The sequence below is a fragment of the Rattus norvegicus genome, chromosome 2 (genome assembly GCF_036323735.1).
Source record: "Rattus norvegicus strain BN/NHsdMcwi chromosome 2, GRCr8, whole genome shotgun sequence".
In the NCBI taxonomy this organism is placed as follows: Eukaryota; Metazoa; Chordata; class Mammalia; order Rodentia; family Muridae; genus Rattus; species Rattus norvegicus.
Genome location: NC_086020.1, coordinates 667,675 through 685,367, shown reverse-complemented (window position 1 = coordinate 685,367; position 17,693 = coordinate 667,675). Strand labels below are relative to the sequence as shown.

General features: G+C 41.9%; 1 long non-coding RNA gene and 1 pseudogene across 5 annotated transcripts in view; both read left to right on the top strand.

Annotated features, from left to right (window-relative positions):
* The window catches only part of LOC134485541 (polyubiquitin-B-like), a 583,854-nt pseudogene that overhangs the window by 169,314 nt on the left and 396,847 nt on the right, over window positions 1-17,693 (top strand).
* The window catches only part of LOC134485556 (uncharacterized), an 87,094-nt gene that overhangs the window by 15,224 nt on the left and 54,177 nt on the right, over window positions 1-17,693 (top strand). For 3 of the 5 annotated variants that reach the window (XR_010063680.1, XR_010063679.1, XR_010063683.1), the window contains exon 4: window positions 3,458-4,041. This is a non-coding gene — a long non-coding RNA (uncharacterized LOC134485556). Of the gene's footprint in view, window positions 1-3,457; window positions 4,042-12,248; window positions 12,768-15,128; window positions 15,906-17,693 lie in introns of those variants that run through there. The other 2 variants (XR_010063681.1, XR_010063682.1) reach the window with 2 other exon arrangements.

The following is a 17,693-nucleotide window of genomic DNA, read 5'->3' as shown; positions in this document are numbered from 1 at the left end:
TACAGACAATAAAATAACATAAAATGCAAGTCAGAATTATCCTACCACTACTCTGAGTGACAGCGCTGCTACCTCCCCTTTCAGCGTGGGCTTTGCCTCCCATTCAGTGTTTCCATACTTAACACTGTCTCCTAGGCTTCTTTCCTCCAGATTCTGTCAGTATCGTTGTCTTAAGGGTTGAAACATTGCATCACACATGCCCAGCATTGAGGACAACATTTGTAAACTAAAGTAGCTCAGGATCATGGTCCTAGCTCCCTCTGGATGCTTTGCTGTACCCCTCCAAGTAGAAGAACATTTTCCTAGTCCTGGAATGTCTTCCTCCAACAAAGGTCATACATTATTCATATTTGCAGGCCTCTTCTGAAACATATGCATATTCAGGCAGGGAAGAGAGTAGTTCCTGGGAAGGGATTAGTCACAGGCAGGCCAGCATGGCTGTTCTGTTTGTGATACAGTTTTTCTTTCTAGGAGACAAATTCTATCTGTGAGCATTCATAAAGGACCTCAGTGTGGAGGGTAAATTAACTGTTTAGATTCCCATCAGGCACTGTGGCAAACGCCAGGATATTGATTTATGTCTCATTAGAAGGCATTTATTTAGATCCACTCTTGCATGATTTGTATTTTCTTATTCTTTGAAGCTTTGAAGCTGTCCACTTCCAAACTCAAGAGGTTTCCCAGCTGCAATACCCTGCTGTGGGATGGGCTGGGGCTCCAGAGTCTCTTCTTACTGATTGGGTTCAGTTTTTAAAATTACATTACTGTGTGGGAGTTGGGGGTTGGAGGCAGCTGGTGGGGAGGTGTCTGGGTCGGAATCCAGTTTGTCAGAGTTTGTGCTCTCCCCCTACCACGTGGATTCTGGGTATAGCTCTAAGCTCTTGTAGGTAAGTGGCTTTCCCCGCTAAGTCATTTTTTCAGCCTGGAGTTTTGTCTTCTGTGGTGTGTTTTATTTGCAACCCTAATTTCTATAAGCACCAACTGAGGGCAAGAGTTGAAGCTCTGCTGGTAGGACATTGCCTTGCAGACACAAAGCCCAGAGTTTTGACCTTGGTGCCACACAAACAGGGTTTAGTATCACTCCTGGTATCCCAGTGTTTGGGAGGTGCAGGCAGGAGGAATAGAAGCTCAAGGTTATCATCAGCTACATGAGACTGTGTCTCAAAAAATGAAAAGAAACCTTAGCAATTGAATATAACAAATCACAGAAGGGACGAACACTGATCTGATTGGGGAGGAGAGGGTTTATTTGGTTTACTGTCCTGGGTCACACAGTGCATTAGGGGAGCCAAGGCAGGAACTAAAGCAAGACAGGAACCTAGAAGGAGGTAGGAACTGGAGCGGAAGCCATGGAGGAACATTATTATTGGCTTGGTTCCTCTGTCTTACTCAGCTGGATTTCTTACACAACCAGAGATGGTACCCTAGGGTGGTATCACCCATAGTGAACTGCTCTTCCAAGAAGACGCCCCTCCCCCAGACTTGCCTTCAGGCCTGTGTGATTGAGGCAATCTCTTCTCAGGTCTGCATCAAGGTGACGAAATCTAGCCAGTGCAGCAGAGTATCATGAATACACTTGGGTACAGGTAGTGGCTACTGGACAGTGCACAGAATGAGAGAGAGATAGAGAACTGAAGAAAACCTCAACTCTCTTCATTATTGCAGTAGAAACCTAGACTAGAATGATGAATACTTGCCCCAGTGAACAAAGATCTTGTTATATGATTCAGTGAATCTTAATACCTCTTTTTAGCCATTCCCTCTTATTCTTGATTGTTGATTCTTGAGGAAATTACAGATTCTGGGATAATTTGAGCTTTGGTATTTTGTGCAAACACAGGATTGATATCATTGGCTAGGTCCCGTTTTCCAGAGTCATTTTTTTCTCCATCTTTATTAAATTGGGTATTTTTTATTTACATTTCAATTGTTATTCCCTTTCCTGGTTTCCAGGCCAACATCCCCCTAACACCTTTCCCCTCCCACTCTATATGGGTGTTCCCCTCCCCATCCTCCCCCCATTACCGCCCTCCCCCCAACAATCTCGTTCACTGGAGGTTCCCTCTTGGCAGGATGAAGGGCTTCCCCTTCCACTGGTGCCCTTACTAGACTATTCATTGTTACCTATGCGGTTGGAGCCCAGGGTCAGTCTTTGGGTAGTGACTTAGCCACCTGAAGCTCTGATTGGTTGGCATTGTTGTTCATATGGGGTTTCAAACCCCTTCAAGCTCTTTCAGTCCTTTCTCTGATTCCTTCAATCGGGTGGTCCCGTTCTCGGTTCAGTGGTTTGCTGCTGGCGTTCGCCTATGCATTTGCCATATTCTGGCTGTGTCTCTGAGGAGAGATCTACATCCAGTTCCTGTCAGCCTGCACTTCTTTGTTTCATCCATCTTATCTAGTTCGGTGGGTGTATATATATGGGCCACATGTGGGGCAGGCTCTGAATGGACGTTCCTTCATTCTTCCAGAGACTTCCTAACCCGAGCTTTCTCTTAGGGTTAGGAGTCATCTTACACATGGCTGTCCTCTTCACAGCAAGCGTACCATTGACACTGAGATAGCAGGTGACTGAGCTGGCAAGAGTAGTGCCACATCCCAGCAGAAGATCTTAAGTTTCAGGATAGCTGGGACTATCTGGTGAGACTCCTCTAAGAAAAGAGATTCTTGGGAACTAACAGGGTTTCATGGTCTACTCTACAGAGAAAATGAAGATCTGTTCCCAAATACTGAGCCTCATTTTGATTAATACATTTGTATCTTACCTATGTTGAACTTTTGCTCAAAAATTGTTTTAGACTTGGTCATTAAAAAGTACTGATAGATCTATCATCCTCTGTCATTAATATATTAGTCCATGTGAATCAGAGTACACAGAGATGTTTGGAAGACAAAGTTTCGTGGTAGCATGAAATTCTTGCCGGGGCTTTGCCAACTTTTGGCTGTATGATCTGAAGATTAGCTAACCTCTCAAAACCAACTTTTTCCTCACTAAGAACTAGCACAGCTACCACCCCTATCTTGCAGAGCACAGTGAAGACTGATAAGCACTGGTGTAGGCTCGGCTTGTAGAAATCAGTACTATTTAAGTGTTTTAGGAATTTTAAGCTTAAGTAAGCTTGAGTCTGATTTAAGTTTTCATTCACGTCGAGAAAGCATAAAATATTCTTGCATTCCATGTTTGCTCTCAAGACAGCCAGGTTTTTGACAGAATATTTGATTTGGGCTTCTGGAGCAGATATATAACCTGATGGCTTAGTGTTCCATACACAATGCCAGACAAAAGGCAGCTTATAACAAAGTTCCTGTACGGTATTTATCTCAGTTACTTAGAAGCTTTGCTTCTGTTTGGCATAGCATGGAAAGTTTGACTTTGATCGTTAAAGTCTTTTGATTTCAATATGAATTCTGAAGGAGGATGAATGGACTGGTTACAATCCACTCTTTCCTCTGTTCTTAGACAAAGCAACCCGGGGATTCCTGGGGCGTCGGCTTTTCACATCAGCAGCAGGCTGGCCCTGGACAATGTCTGGCCAGCCACGGTCAGAGGTGACCATTCCACAGCCTGCTCCTCAGCGCTGGTGCACTCCTTCAACCATGCTGCAGCCCTGGAGATCTGTATTGAGGACAGTTGCAATTATCACAAGGAGATTGGAGAGGATGTAGAATACCCACCAATTGAACCGGGGAAGGCCCTGGAAGACCACAGCAGAATCGATGTATTTATGTGTCTTTCAAATCAAAGGCTAATTCGAGCTTTGTGGATGTTGGCACCACGTCTCCAGATTCTGATCACGCTTCTCCTTTGCCACACCCAGCACCTGGTAACTGGCCATCCTACCGGGAAACAGAATTGACTTCTTGTTCCATCAAATCAAACAGGGGCCACCTGTGGGAGAGGTAGAGGTCCTGGATTTCAAGGACCCAGCATTGCTTTTGGAACCAGTGGGCACCAGAACCCCAGCTCCTCCACAGGCAGATGCAGCTTTCCTAACTCCAGGCAGGAAAGACCTTGGGAACAGAAACCCCAGGTCCTATCCAGAGGTATGGCCATGCTTTCACAGCCAGATGTTCCCGTCGCTCCTTTGGAAGGAGAAATCCTTCCTAATTACCCCGATTCTGGTACATGCCACCCCTGAGTAGAGGGAGGTATGTGGTAGGACTGGAGGACCACGTGGGTTCTAAAGCTCAAGGCAAGTGCATTGAAAAACTGGGCATTTGAGGTTTTGTTTAAAGAAAATATAGCAGAGTTGACAAACTTGATATGGTAATTCACCTGGGCCCATCCCTGTACCGGGCAGGCTGGGGAAGGCTGGGGCAGGCTGAGACAGAAAGATTGTCTTGGTTCAAGAGTAGCCTGGGCCATATAGAGAATTCTAGGCCAGCCTGGATTATACAGCCAGCTCTCCTCCCAAGTGTAATGAAAAATTTCGGTTTGCAAGTTCAGAGAAGGTGAGGCTTCATAGGCATTGCAGGATGGAGGGTACAGCCATTTAGCTTTGTCTGTGGTAGTTAGCTGTGCAGGCTTAGGCAAACATGCTGAAGAGCCTTAGGGAGAGAACATGGTATAGACACCTGTGTCTGCTATTAGTTCTGGTTCTTGTCCCCACAGCTGTGGCCTTCACCTCCCCTGAACCACCTTAACCTGGTTCTGTGACTCACTAGCACTAAAGGTAGCAGGAAGAAGGCAGGGGAATGCCCAGAGGGAACAACTTTTCATCCACCCTGATGGACTGGGAAACTGGTCCTAGATTCATCCTCCCCCACACCTATCTCCTGCTCTCCCTGCTCAATGATCTCTGCCAGGAGGACTTGTCAGAGGTCACACCTCTCTCCACAGCATTTCAACTTCACAGTTTTTCTGTCCGTGTATTGACAAAAACATTAACCTAGCAAAGAGGACCTTCTGGTTCTGCTGGGACATTTTCTGCAGGTTCAGGATTTGTTTAGAGAAATAGTTCAGGAGGGAAGAAAACACTTTGTGTTTAACAGAGTATAGAGTAATAGTTAGGGTAGGACCGTTGTTGTCAAGTTTGAATCTTGGCTATGCTAAGGCAACTTATTTCACCCTCAGGTCTCTGATTTTCATTTATAAACGTATTGCCAGGAATTGTTGTTAGTATATGTTATGTTTTGAGTGCCTGCATTAGTCTGTTCCTCAGAAGACAATTAAGACCATCATTACTAATCTTTAGAGGATTTAAAACATAGCAAACTGGAGGATGGCGGGGAGGAGTGAACAGCTGGGTTGGAAAACAGAGAAACTGAAAACAGAAAGTCTCATTAAAAAGCTTTTGCCTCCTGGCTCCTTTTCTGCTTGATGAAGTTTGATGAGCATTTGTTTTTGTTAAAGCCAAAGGCATGGATTTCTTTTAAAAGTTCTAGAACTTTCAAATTCTTCTAACAATCTCCTAAAATATTCAGTGTGAGTTCTTTCTATCTAAAGAGATTTAAAGGCACGAATCAAAAGTTTCCTCAAAGGGATTTTGTGTTACAGATGTGTTTTTGAGTGGCCTTTTGTTGGGGGTTGTATTTTCCTGGCCCAGGAAGAGCACACAGTTATTGGAAAGTGGGTGTATGCACAGTTGTCTGAAACCTGAGGAGTGGGCTATGGCCCAGCACAAAACTGTAAACTGATCTAAAACCTTCAGAGAGTTTTCTTTTGCAATCGGTCATGGTTCTTGAAGTGTGAACTTTGTAGATGATAATGTGTCACAGTGTCAAAGGTTGTACGTGGCTGTTTAAGAGCTCAGAAAGGCCTGAAATGGAACCAGTCACTGGGAACTGAGGATAACAGCATAACCCAGAGGGACATGATCTGTGGTATTTAATCAGCTGCCAAATGTAGTCAATGCTGACATCTAAATGCTAGAATGCTTATGAAAAAGACATTCAGGGGGAGATTGTCCAACTGGAAGCTTTTAAGTCTTAGAGGAGAAAAATACTTTTAAATTTTATTTAAAAAAATTTATGTGTGTTCATGTGTACAAGTTCATGTGTGGGAAAGCCTAGCCCTTAAGAAAGAATGTTTGGTGAGCTGTGTGAAGCATAGAAACATGTAATTGTTATTATTTATGTTCAGAGGAAACACTGCTGTCCCAGAGGTTTATCCAGCAGCTGTGGGCTTACTCTGGGCAGCTGTTGACATGGGGCTGAGACCTTCTAGTACCAGCTCAAGGTACGAAATGCGCAGCTTCTGGTCGTGGATGGACTTGAGTTCCCCCGCAGCTCTGTTGTGTAGTTTGAAGACAGATGCTGTTTGAACCTTATTTTCTGAATAGAGAGCACCCTTCTCAGTAAGTTTTAACTTCCCCTTTAAGCATATAGGATTTGGTTTCCTGAGTCAGGGAATTAGGATTTTGTTAAAGGCTCAGAAAATTTCTCTTCTTTTTAGTATTGTTTTCATTAGTGTGTGTGTGTGTGTGTGTGTGTGTGTGTCTGTCTGTCTGTCTGTCTGTGTCTGTGTCTGTGTCTGTGTCTGTGTTTGTGTGTCTGTCTGTGCATGCCTGCCTGCCTGCCTGTGCATATGTATATGTGTTGTATCTGCCCCATAGGAATAGGAATAGGAGAGGTGCTCTGAAGTGGCCCCAGGGCAGCTTATGCAGCATGATGGTATAGACAGGTTCCATGCTGCCACCCTGAGCAGTGTTTCTTTGTCCTGAGAGCTGGCTGCAGCCCTGCTCATATTGGGAGCTTTCAATTCCAGGCTGCAGTGGGTTTTTGGTTGTCTCAGCAGAGAGTATCTGCATTCTCACTGCCAGGGAGGTAGACTCCATTTGCAGAGAGAGAGATTCATGGGGAAAGACTGCAGTGCATTTGTTAGTCTCAGTAGATTGAGCAGCTGTGAACTTTCCCTTCACTAAGGCCATCCCTAACTCAAGCCTCGGGAACTGTTCCCGACTCTGGACTGAGGTCACCCTCCCTGTTGCCTGCCCTGATCCTCAGATTCCACCTTGTTCCAGGCAGCTACACAAACAGACCAGTTCTTTTAGTCTGGGGCAGGGATTTTGTTGCAGCTTTCAACCTACTGTAGCAAGCACTGCTGAGGTGCTGGGGTCCTCGCAGCTGGGAGAACTGAAGTAGAGGAGGAAGGTGCGGCCCAAGGTCGCAAGCTCTGGGCCAGGGTGTGGTGGTCCCACAGTTAGCCATTTCTGAGCACCATCTCCACTGCTGTTTCTCACCCCCTGGCTTCTGACACACGCAGGCTGCTTCTGACATTCCCATAGCAATGCAGGATGGGGAGGGTTCTGTGGGCAACAAGTAGAAACACCACCCAATCCGGATCAGGCGACCCAAGGGTGTGTGTTAGCCCTGCCTCTGCCCTCTCCCCCATGTCCCACCCCAAGACTGCTGCCAAGCTGCTCAAGTGGTTCTAGCTGTTGGTGGGGTCCTACAGCTGTGATAGGCTCTTACTCTCCGGCCCCTCCTCCCCACCCACCTCTCAGGCCCTCCTGGGATAGCTGTCCTCCTCTGGGGCCCTGCACTTGCTCCCAGCCATGGTGGCTAGGCTCACTGCTCTCCTCCTTTACCTCATTTTCTCCTTGGCCATCCTGGTCCAGACAGGTAAGGTGAATGAGGGCTGGGGCACCCGAGTACCCCACCCTAGTGCCAGGGGGTCGCTCTGTGCATGAGCGACTTTGTCTTTACCTGGCTGGCCTGAGGTGTGGCGTCGGGGTAGGAATAGGGAGACCTGGCTGCTCTGGGCCTAGGGGTGAGGGTCTAAGATTTTCTGGAACTGAACCAACTCTGAATTGAAGATGAGGGATGGGACCTTCTTAGGGTTCGTATGAAAACACTAGGATGTTAAAATCCTAGCCAAGTATTAGTGATAACAGCTGTCCCCAGTAGTGTACCTTGGGAAAAACCTTGGAAAAAGCAGTCATTTTGAAAATTGACCTTGAGGACACCTGCAGCAAAAGCATCTGGAGAGCATCCCAGGAGACTCTCTGGCCACTTTCAATGGGAACTTGGAGGGTTAGTAGAAAGACAAAGGGAAATTAGGGTGGGGGCGACTTGGACCTCTTAACAGCATCCTACGTGCTTTTGGTGTCTGTCCCTACACTTCTAGAGACTCTGGTCATATTTTGTGGAGGAGGTGGACACAGAAATTGTGCTGATTCAAGGGAACACGTTTCTTTCACCTTGTGCAACTCAATTTGTAGACCAGGCCTAAGTGGCTTTTGCAGTTCTCTGGTGGAACTTTTGGGATCACTTAAGTATACAATCATATGGTCTGCAAATCGTGATATTTTGACTTCTTCCTTTCCAATCTGTATCCCTTGGATCTCCTTTTGTTGTCTGATTGCTCTGGAACTATATTGAACTCTCAAGAACTATATTGAATAAGTAGGGAGAGAGTGGGCAGCCTTATCTAGTCCCCGATTTTAGTGGGATTGCTTCAAGTTGCTCTCCATTTAGTTTAATACTAGCTACTAGTTTGCTGTATATGGCTTTTACTACCTTTAGGTATTGGCCTTGAATTCCTGTTCTTTCCAGGAACTTTATCATGAAGGGGTGTTGTATTTTGTCAAAGTCTTTCTCAGTCTCTAATGAAATGATCATGTGGTTTTTATCTTTCAGTTTGTTTATATAGTGGATTACATCGATGGTTTTCTGTGTGTTAAACCATCCCTGCATCCCTGGGATGAAGCCTACTTGATGATGATGGGTGATTGTTTTGATATGCTCCTGTATTCGGTTTGCAAGAATTTTATTGAGCATTTTCTGTTGATATTCATAAGGGAAATTGGTCTGAAGTTCTCTTTCTTTGTTGGGTTTTTGTATGGTTTAGGAATAAGAGTAATTGTGGCTTCATAGAAGGAATTCGGGAGTACTCCACCTGTTTCAATTTCATGGAATAGTTTGGATAGTATTGGTATGAGGTCTTCTATGAAGGTCTGATAGAATTCTGCACTGAACCAATCTGGACCTGGGCTCATTTTGGTTGGGAGACTTGTAATGACTGCTTCAGATTCAATGCAATCCCCATCAAAATTCCAAGCCAATTCTTCATAGAGTTAGACAGAACAACTTGCACATTCATCCGGAATAACAAAAAAGCCCAGGGTAGCTAAAACTATCCTCAACAATAAAAAGACTTCCGGGGAAATCATTATCCCTGAACTCAAGCAGTATTACAGAGCAATAGTGATAAAAACTGTATGGTATTGGTATAGAGACAAATAGACCAGTAGAATAGAATTGAAGACCCAGAAATGAACCCACACACCTATGTACACTTAATTTTTGACAAAGGAACCAAAGAAAAAAGATAGCATTTTCAGGAAATGGTGCTGGTTCAAATGGAGGTAAGCATGTAGAAGAATGCAGATCTATCCATTCTTATCACTTTGTACAAAGCTTAAGTCCAAGTGGATCAAGGACCTCCACATCAAACCAGATACACTCAAACTTATAGAAGAAGTGGGGAAAAACCTCGAACACATAGGCACTGGAGAAAATTTCCTGAAGAAAACACCAATAACTTATGCTCTAAGATCAAGGATCAACAAATGGGGCCTCATAAACCTGCAAAGCTTCTATAAGGCAAAGAACACAGTTGTAAGGACAAAATGGCAACCAACAGATTGGGAAAAGATCTCAGACTCAGGAAACCCCAACTATGTTGTGGCATTGGCGCGACCTTGTGTCCCAGCTCAGGGCTAGTGTGGTACCTCTGGTTGCCTAGGTGTGCTTGGGGCTTGGGCAGGGAGCCTCTCAGTTAGGTCTCTGTACACCCTTTAGACTCATGCTTAATTTCCACCCTGAAGCAGCTTTAGAGTGAAGCCCTAGTTGTTAATATTCAGTGGATGGGGGTGGATTTCCGTATCGGGTTACTTTGGTTCTAAGCCAGACATGGGTTTGTCAATTTGTTACTAAAATTTCCAACCCTAATAGCCCATGTAAAAGTTACACAATCCAAATATTTTAATCATAAGTTATATGCCTAGATTGGGCATATCTAATATAATACTAACTTATTTCCCAATTCTAAGACGCCTTATTACTTCTGGTTTCTCCCAGCCACATGATTCTGGTACATAGTGGCTTCCTTCTCTCTTCTTCCTTCATACTTTTTCTCCTTCTACTTGCCACTGCCTCCTGAGACTCCAGTCCCACCTTTCCTATCCAGTACCCAATCATAGGCTCTAACCTTTTATTGACCTATTTAAGTGGAGAGAAGGTTCACATAGCATCACCTAAGTACATGATGCTCTGCTTGTGGGGTGGGGGCAACCCCTCTTGAGGAACCAATATGAACAATAATATACAAGCAGCATCAAGCCAAACCACTACAGTTTACTCGTAAGATCTCAGTTTTTAGTACAAATTCCAATAATGTTAGTTGTTTAAATGTGTGTCTTACTATATTTCTTACACAGCTGTTTTCCAATTGTGGGTTTGTCCGGTGTTCTGTACCAGCATAGAGCATTCATAGTTAACAGTGTATTTTCTTGCCACCAATACATGAATTTTTGTTGGATATGCTAATGAGTCATAATGGTTTTACACAGGAAAGCTAATTGTCAGAATTTTGTTTTGTTTTTGAGTCAGGGTTTTCTGTATAGCCCTGGCTGTCCTGGAACTCACTTTGTAGACCAGGCTGACTTCAGACTTCCAGAGATGTGCCTGCCCTCTGTCTCTCAATGCTAGGGTTTAAGTCCTGTGCCGAGCTTGATATTTTTCTTTGTCATATTCTCTCTCTCCCTCTCTCTCTCTCTTTTTTTTTGCCCCAGGCAATGGATTTTATTTGGTCACAGGGTCACAGGCCAGGTATGGCCCCAGCCTTATTTGACCTTCTTCTTTGGGGCTCAGGTTGTTGGAGTGGCCGAACTTCTTGTACCAGTTGACTACACTGTGTGCAGGCATGAGTAGTACTTGTGGCAGATCATCTTGTCACAATTGTATTTCTGGACAAGGTGACAAAGGGATGACTCAATGATGCCACTGTGCAGACGCAGCACCAGGTGCCAGGTGGACTCTTTCTGGATGTTGTAGTTCAAGAGGGTGTGGCTATCCTCCAAATGTTTGCCAGCGAATATCAGCTCTGCTGGTCGGTGGGATGCCTTCCTTTTCTTGGATCATTATTGATGGTGTCACTGGGCTCAATCTCAAGAGTAATGGTCTTTCCCATTCAGGTCTACATGAAGATCTGCATGTTGGCATCTGCTACTTGGCCACCTTGTTGACGAGAAAGAGTGGTTTGGGGTTTTTGGGTTTTTTTGTTTATTTGTTTTGTTTCTTCTTTTTAATACTTAGATCATTTTGTTGACTTCTCGGTGTTTGTTGAGGGCTGTTATAATTTGTATTTTAAATATATTTACCTGGATCTTCAGTGCTTGCTCTGTCCTTTATCTTAACAGGCAGGTGTACTTTGATTTGGGACTGAATAGACTTTTTTTTAATTGTTTCCAGTCTGTGTTCTTCTTTCACTGGCCTTTTATGAGTCAGTTTTTCATAGAATTGGCTGTCACAGTGCACGAAAGATTCGGCCAGAGTTTGAGACAAGTAGAAATGGGTGGCAGTTTTAGGACTTGTACTATCTTATTTTGGAACACCATGGGGATTATTAGAAGTAATGTTATTATAACGTAGTGTTATCCTAATAGTTGGGTTATAATAATCCTTATTAACAATCTCTGGTTATTCTAAGTCAGTAATTTTCCTTATGAGATAATATTTGCTTTCATCTCCATAAATATTATAGTAATGCGGCAGAACTAGTAACAGCTAATAGTGAAAGAACAATTCCCTGTGTATATAGACTTTGTTTTTTGTGAACTACTTTTTGAAATATGTCGAATTATAACAGCAGTATTGTGCACGGAGCCATATTGGATTTGGGCCTAGCCGCTTTTTGACTGCATGGTTCAAAGTGACTCTGGGCTGTTTGGCCACAGAGACTCACCCCGAAGATGACTGCCATAAATCTTAAGATTGTTGGATAAAGCCTCTCCCATGAATTTACGGCACAGGAGTATAACATTCAAGGGATGCCTCAGCTCGAGCAGATACCAGTTATCTCCTCAGTCAACACCCAGTGTCTCCACCACCTGACCTCATCGCCTGACTTCTTTGCCTCCAGCTATCACTGCCTATACCCTCATCTCCCCCTCCTTCATATTTCACAAAGGTCACTCCCCCTACCTGAAAGCCTTAAAAGCTGCAATGTTCATCCCAATAAACGAGACCTTGACAACAGAACTTTTGCTTGGTCTCCTTCTTCTCTTCACCCCCATTTTGGCCCACAGGTAGAAAGCCTCTTCGGGACCCTGAATAACTGGGTCCCCGCTGGCGGGGACAGTATTGTTGGTATCAGGAATTGCCTTGAGCAGCAACACCATTTGGTAACTGTTGACACGGCAACAGCCCTACATTCCCAGTATTCCTTTGGTCCAAATCCCAAATCCACGTGGGAGTAGTTATGTCATATTCCAAATGAAAGGCAGACTTCTTCTGCCCTCATGCTCTCTCTTCTCTTCGTTCTTTTCTCTTCTTTCTCTTGCCCCTTTCCCTTGTCTTGTTCTCCCATTAAATCTCACCAAGTGGAACTGTGTTAGTTTTGTGTGCTCTATTTGGATGGTTGTGGTGGTTACTTTATTACAACGAGATTTTAATAACAACAAGTATGATAATTTAAGAGCTTGGAAATCAGACTGACTGGAAATAAATTCCAATTTGGGCACTCACCAGCTGTTGAACTTATATTACTAATATAAAAGTTGTGGGTGATAGTAATTTTTCCCTATAGTGTTGTGAGAATTAATCTAACTCCTTGTAATCCTCTTGTGTTTTATTACTTATCAAGAACATTGGGTAGTAGTAGCCATTGTAATTGTTTCATTAAATAAAATTTGTAGAGTTGTGCAGAATGGAGTTTATCAAAGCTAAATAGGTGAAACTACACATAACTAAATTGTATAATAAGATTTATCTTATAAAATTATAATCTTAAAGGAAGAAGGTTAGAATGTAGAATAGGAAATAATGCTATGCTATTGTTAGAAATGATTTAACGTTCTATCAGAAAACTGAAGAAATGGAAATTCAACTATTAAGGTGGTGTGCAGTCCATAATATATTCTACATTATGTCAACATTATTCCTAAATGTGATTTTTAAAGTTGACTAAATATGTTTTTAATGAGAAGAATTAGTTTGGGTTTGAATGCTCTTTTTTTTTTCCCGTTTAGGCAATATGTCAGTATTAAGGGCACCCAGACATCAGAGTTCTGGAAGGCATGTTGATACTGTTTTCTTCTTTGTCTCCTGGGTGTAAGAAGTATAACAGATCTTAAAGATCTGTATTTTTGTTTGTTTAAAAAAATTGATACATGAGAGAGAGAGAGAGAGAGAGTCTGTGTGTCTGTGTGTCTGTGTGTCTGTGTGTATCTGAAATGATAACAATATATTCTTTGGAAAGTATTTTGTTTTTTCTCAATTAAATTTATTCATTTGTTCAAATTGGCTACCCTTTATTATCATAGGTATAGGGAAATTAGAATAGTACTGCTTTAGTGTACGTTGAAATATACAGAGAAGTGTATCTTAAAGTGAGGACTCTGTTATCTCACATAGATGAGAGTTTCTGGATATTTTCTATATCTTTTTATTGCTCATTAAGGGGAATTTTCTGCGATACTGTGTCTTCAGACTTTCTCTTCTGTTCAAATAACTCCTCCCTTAATGTAGGTAAACATACTAACTTCTGGGTTTTGGATAATTCTATATCATTGAGTTGAGTCAACTGGGTAGTCTGTTTTGCAAATGAAATTTCAGGTTTATGTGTGTACTACTTACTAGTATTAGAAGCATTTATTTAGCGTTTTTCTTTAGTTCTTTCTGGACAACATAGCTACGTTTGCAGTTTCGTTTGAAAGTCAGTTTTTCTCTTATGTGAAAATACTAGAAAATTCTAGATTCCCAACAAGGCTTTATTTTTGTTCTAGGTAGTTTTGACTCAGCTCTGAAAGGGAATTTTTGAATGTAAAGGAATTGATTTTAGGGTAGGGACACTTACCTTCTGGTGTAGTGTACTTTTGTCTGGCTTATGTAGTGAGGCAGGAGAGCTTGTGTGTTAAATGTCTCTTTGTTCTGAGCCCCCTGCTCTCTAAACCTATTTATACCTACTTATACCAGAATTATAAAATTCTGATTGTAGTTTTTTGTCTCATTTTCTCCTCCTACAATCTGAACCTGGAATCTGAGCTGCCTGTTTTTCATTGTAAGAAATCAATGGCCACAGAAAACTGACTCTGCTGCTGTTAGATTGAGTTAGTTCATCAGAGCCTTGTTTGGTGGAGCAAGCTTTTAATCCTAGCAGGTGAACCTCTATGACTTCCCGGCCAGCCTGGTCTACATAGAACACCTTTCATCCTGATGCTAACACCCAGCTGGAGTGGCATTATTACCAGAATAAACTGAAAGGAAAAGCAGGAGCACATAAGTTCTTTAAAGCAATAGTCCTCCCATGGATGGCGTCTGAATGTTGGTGTTGGTCTTGGTGCATTAGAAGTAAAAGTAGAATTGGAATAATTAGCTCTTTGAAGACTTTAAGAATGGTAGTGACTGTAGAGAAAGTATCTTGTGTATTTGTTTGGATATATCACCTTTCAGTTAAAAAAAAAATTATGGCCTATAGGAAAGGATAGAATAAAAGGTGGGACATCCGGGAGGCAGAAAGAATTCTGGGATAGATCCAGGTCAGAGAGAATTGCCCTGGAAAATGTGACCAGACAGACTCGTGGTTCCTGAGCACAGGTAATGAGCCACATGGCAGAATGTAGATTTGAGTAAGCGGGTTAGAATTTGTCAGAGAAGAGTCTAGCTCTATGGCCAAGGTATTTGTTAATATATTTTGAGTCTCCGTCTTATTTCTGGGAGCATGGGGCTGGGAGGAAGAACCAGGTCCAAACTTCTACAAGTGACAACATGAATCCAAACAAAATCTAAATCTGAGCAATGACCAGTGTATAGTTTTGATTTCTGAAACTGGAGGATGATGTTCACCTGGAACTCAATCCCAACTTAGGTTGGGAGTGAAAGCATGGTTTTTTCATATTAACTAGATGAGCGATGTGGCTTATGTCACCGTGCAGACACTGAAGTTTATGTTTTTCAATATTTTTTAGAACTTAAAAGCAGACACCATTGTACCTAACCTCGGCTTTCAGGAGATGACACCAAGAGAACAGAACTTTCAAGGGAAGGCTACAGAGCAGGGAACCCCGACTCAAGGAAGGACACAACCACTTGTAACCAGAGTCTATCTGCCTCATTTGAGTGAGTTGGTTTCTTAGAAAAAATATTTCCATAACTGTCTTGGAAAATTAGTCTCTTTACAATCACAAGATCTTCATTTGTTTTACTACCCTGCATTACAGTTCCAAAGAAATTGGCAAGTCTTTCCCATTGTTTTCTTTGTAGAATAAATTGTAAAACCACAAATATTAAAAAAAAATCATTGTTTTAGGAACACATAAATGAGAAGAAAGACATATAGCACAGTAGAAAGGATCTAGATTTTGGTTCTATCCCAGTTTCTTCTGTTTCCTGTTTTGTCAGATTTAAGAAAAAACAATGGTTATTTTAGAAACGACCCTGTTGAGGCAAAACAGAATCTGGTCATCTGGATTTCTTTTCTGGAATTAGTCTTTCTTAGTTGCCATCATCTGCTTACACGGTGCACCAGGAAGGGTGATTGTAGACACACATTTATAATTCATATGTGTATCAATTTTTCAAGTTTTCTAGGGTTATTATTAGCTGTTAAATGTTTTCAGAAAATTTTGAGATTAGTGATTTGTGTCAGTAGATCTTGGGATAACTTCCTGAGCTTGTTGAGTCTTTGTTTCATTGCTTGTGGTCAGTTTCTTCAGCATACTTGTGTACCATGTTGCCTTTTCTTTCTGAATTTCCTACATTAAATAGATAAAAATTTAAGTTCTAGAAAGCAAGGGATTTGTAACTGAAGGAAGGGCACAGTACGTGTCCATTGCTGAAAACTAAGAAAATACTGAGTGAACATCTGTCAAAATGAGGGAAAAAAACAGTTGTGCATGTTTGGTGATGTTTCTAAGTTCCTTTGTCGCTCAGTCTGGTGGGTGGAAGCCAAGTCAGCTGCTTGTTTTAGTAGTCTGCATTTAGATTTTGACCTGGGTAGGTGCTTGTTCTTTGAAAGTAACAGGAAACTAATCTTCTTTTGTCTTGCTTTCCATCACTGGCTGGCCAAGCATGGTTTTGCAGAGGAATATTTTCTTCTTTGCTTACTTAATTAGCTGCATCTTATTAGCCACTGGATTTTTAAAATATTTAACATCCTTTTATAATTCATATCTTTTTCATTTCTTTTGGATGGGCCACCAGAAGTCAAATATTAGAGGAAATGTTTAAGTTCCACAAAATGAAATATTCCTTTCCTTTAAAAAATTGGTCATAATACCTTGATACTATATTCTTGTTTTAACTTTATGACATTCATTTTTGTATCTTAAGGTCTTTGACCCATTTGGAGCCTGTATATGTATTTGCTAGATATAAAATGACTAGATTGTCTTTTACTAAATTTACACCCAAACCTGTGCCTAAAACTCCTTTTCCAATGCCTTTCTTCTACTTTTTTCCAATATCACATTCTCTGAGTCATTATTAGACATTGCACAAAAATTAAACGTACTAAGAGTCATTTTAGAAGTTAGTATCCTTGACTTCTACACAGTAGCTTTATAAAAATTATGTCTAATATTGACTTGTATTGTTAGATGAAGCATCTTTCGTGTTTTTTGGAAACTGATTTCTTGTTCCTTATATTAAGAAATTAGGTCAATGTAACCGGAGCATTTGATCCTTCTGTGACTTCCTTTGTGTGCTGTTTCCTGAATCATCTCTTTGATGATTCTGTTTAGAGCTATTTAATCTCTGCACATGTTTGGGGCCTTTTACAAACCCTTCCTGGATTCTGAGGATGCAGATGTTTTTTACTCTGTTAGCAACTTTACTTTTCATTCTACAGGAGCAACAATTTAAATTCTATTAGTCACAGACTGTCTCTCAGCGATTTCTCTTTCACTATCTTGTGTCTTTGATATCTCTAACTATTCCTCCACATCCTTTCTCCATGTGCTTATCTAGTTTGCCCTCCAGTGAGGACCGTGTATCTTTACATTTCCACGAATCTCACATAGAGTAGCTCACTCTGTTTGAGGTGAGACCCATGTACTGTGCTGCACTTTGGAACAGGTCAGCTAGCCCAGTGAAGAGGAACACTCCGGTGTTGCCTCTAAGGCCAGTGCAGTGGGGGTGCATGGCCCACACTCAATATTCAAAGATGAACTATGCATAATTTCCAAGTGAGACTCTTATTTTAAAAGTCTTTAAAATATAAAGGTTATGTAACTTCCTTTTAAAGGTTAATTCATGGTTGTACCTTTGGAATATAATATATCATGGCTGTTGTCTTTGCTTAGTGGCATTTTCTGTTGGTTTGTTATTGATGACCCTTAGATTCGTGCAGATTAAATAGTGGACTGTTGTGAAAACACTGGATAATTTGCTCAGTTTCTCTTGAGTTTGTAAGAATGTGACAGGTACTTACATTTTACCAGAAGCCATAGCTATGGGTGCTAGGATCTGAAAATATCTGTATGGGCTGTGTACTAGGTAAAGATGTTGATGGTTATTGGTCAGATAAGGAAAAG